Source organism: Cryptomeria japonica, unplaced genomic scaffold (genome assembly GCF_030272615.1).
Source record: "Cryptomeria japonica unplaced genomic scaffold, Sugi_1.0 HiC_scaffold_249, whole genome shotgun sequence".
NCBI classification, from domain to species: domain Eukaryota; kingdom Viridiplantae; phylum Streptophyta; class Pinopsida; order Cupressales; family Cupressaceae; genus Cryptomeria; species Cryptomeria japonica.
In genome coordinates this window covers 225,001-227,763 of record NW_026729071.1, presented here as the reverse complement: position 1 = coordinate 227,763, position 2,763 = coordinate 225,001, and the positions used below count along the sequence as shown (strand labels likewise).

The 2,763-nt window shown below is 61.9% G+C and overlaps 1 non-coding gene across 1 annotated transcript; it reads left to right on the top strand.

The window, feature by feature from the left end:
* Positions 1 to 1,581: 1,581 nt before the first annotated feature.
* On the top strand, positions 1,582 to 1,700 carry LOC131869507 (5S ribosomal RNA). Its single transcript, XR_009367890.1, has one exon. It is a non-coding gene; the product is annotated as a 5S ribosomal RNA (ribosomal RNA).
* Positions 1,701 to 2,763: the final 1,063 nt, after the last annotated feature.

The window sequence follows — 2,763 nt, the reverse complement described above, 5'->3', positions numbered from 1 at the left end:
CAGAGCGCTCCTTGGTGCGCACCAGGGCGCGCAACCCAGCCAAGGTGCTCACCCCGGCGAAGGTGCACGCGAGGTGCGCACCCGGGGCAAGCCGGGCTCGGACTTCGTGCACGCCGCACCTTGGAGCACACATCGGAGCGCTCCCGGGTTCGCACCAGCATTGCGCACCTTTGATGCGCTGCCTTCACTAATTTCCAGAAAAGGCAAAAAAAAAAAAAAAACGAGATTTTAAAATTTCCGTTTTGAAAGATAGTGAAAAAAACGGAACGCGGGTGCCATCTTGAGCCCGCCCTGGTGTGCAGCCCAGGCAAGTTGTGCGCACCAAGGCACCCACCCTGGCCAAGGTGGGTCACGGGGTGGGTCCTAGGGTGGGTAACGGGGTGGGTACTAAGGTGCGTGCCAAGGTGGGTCATGGGGTGGGTGCCAAGGTGGGCACCAGGGTGGGTGTGCACCAACCCTAGCCAGGGTAGGTCACGGGGTGGTTGTCGGGGTGGGCGTCAAGGAGCCAAGGTGGGTGGCAAGTAGCCAAGTTGCGTGCCAAGGTGGGTGTCGGGGTGGGTGCCAAGGATCCAAGGTGGGTGCCAAGGAACCAAGGTGGGTGTCTGGGTGGGTGCCGAGGTGGGAGCCAGGGTGGGTCCCAAGGTGAGTGCAAAGGTGGGTGCCAGGGTCAAGGTGAGTGCCAATGTGGGTTCCAAGGTGCCAGGGTCAGGGTGAGTGCCAATGTGGGTTCAAAGGTGCTAAGTTGGGTGCGAGGTTGGGTGCGAGGGTGGGTGGGTGCCAAGGTGTGCTAGGTGGAAGCCCGGGTGGGTCGGCATCCCATGGGTGTCGAGTTGGGTGCCTGATGGGTGCTTCTTGTCAAGTTTTAGTCGTCGGGACTCATTTCGAGCCTTAGAGGTCGTTTCTTGTCCGGTTGCCCTGTCTTCGACCTGGGAACCCAATTTTGGTCCTCGGGTCCCATTTTTTTTTGTCTCGCATCCCACTTTTGGCCTGTGGCCTTTTCGGGGTCGATTCTCGTTTTGGGCATCAGAGCATGTTTCTTCTCCTAAAACCCAATATTTGTTTATTAAGTCTCGGAACACATTTTTGTTCTCGTGGACCCATCATGGGTCTTGGAACGCATTTGTGGTCCTTGGGTCCCATTTTGCATCCCGAAACTTGTGTTTTGGTGCTTGATCCCTATTTTGGGTGCCCACCTTGCACCAAGTGCGCACCCGGGGCAAACCGAGCGCCTTGGTGCACCGGGGCAAGATCGAGCGTGCACCCGAGGCGCCCCGAACATGCACCAAGGTGCACTCGGCCCACATGTGAGCGCAGGTCGTTGCGCCCGAGGTGGTGTGTGGGCACCGCGTTGCAGACGGGACACTGCACGCACACGACGCCCCGTCCAGGTGCACGCACGTAGGCCGGGCCGGGTGCACACCCGACGCCCTAGCAAGGTGCGCGCACCCGGGCAGGGCTCACACTTGGCGAACGGGGCGCACTTCGCGAGGGAGGGTGTGCACCTCGACGGGGGTGGGTGGCCGGGGTGGATTCGCACGTGGGTCGCGGTTTGCTAAGTACACACTGCGACAAGCTCATAACGGGTGCGATCATACCAGCGTTAGTGCACCGGATCCCATCAGAACTCCGCAGTTAAGCGCGCTTGGGCCGGAGTAGTACTGGGATGGGTGACCTCCCGGGAAGTCCCGGTGTTGCACCCTTTTTTAGTTTTTCGCCGGGCGTCGCAATGCTATTTGAATAAACCTTTTGCCCGTTTGCGTTCTCGTCGGGGCCGGGCCGGGCCGGGGTGCGCTGCCCGCACTACCGCGCGCGCGGGGGCGACACCGAGCGCGCACCCGAGGCGCCCCGAGCACACAGGCCACGGTGCAACCCGGGCGTTGTGCGCGCACCCCGGTGCGCCCGAGGTGCTGCGCGCGCACCCAGGTGAAATCGGTGTGCACCTCGGCCAGTGCGCGCTCGGTCGAGTCGCGCACGTTGGCCAAGGTGCACGGTGATGTTTCTTACTCTAAGGTTCCGCACCAGACGCCCGGGACAGGTGAGCGAAGCTGGGCGGGGCCGGGTGCGCGGCCGGGGCAGGTGCACGCAGCTAGAGAGAGCTTTGGAGCACACCAGAGGTGCGCACCTTGGAGCACACTTCGGAGCGCACCAATGATGCGCTCCATTCAAAAGTTTCCTGAAAAGGCAAAAAAAGTTGAGATTATAGAATTTCCCACTTGAGAGATTGTAAAAAAAAAAAATTTAAAATGAAGGAAACGCGGGTGCCAAGGTGTGCGCGCCCGGGTGCGCAGCCCAGCCAAGGTGTGCGCACCAAGGCGCCCACCCTGGCGAAGGTGCACGCAAGGTGCGCACCCGAGGCAAACCGGACAATTAACCCAACTTTCGACTTCGCGCGCACCTGCGCACCTTGGAGCGCACTTCGGAGCGCTCCTTGGTGCGCACCAATCTTGGGCACCTCGGAGTGCACCATGGCGCCCACCAAGGTGCGCACCCGGGGCAAACCGAGCTCCGACTTCGTGCGCACCTTGGAGCGCACGAAAGGTGCGCACCATGGCGCCCACCAAGGTGCGCAGCCCAGCCAAGGCGTGCGCATCAAGGTGCGCACCCTGGCGAAGGTGCGCACCCGGGGCAAACCGAGCTCCGACTTCGTGCGCACCTTGGAGCGCACAAAGGGTGCGCAACCCAGCCAAGGTGTGCGCACCCCGGGCAAACCGAGCTCCGAATCGTGCGCACCTTGGAGCACACTTCGGAGCCCTCCTTGGTGCG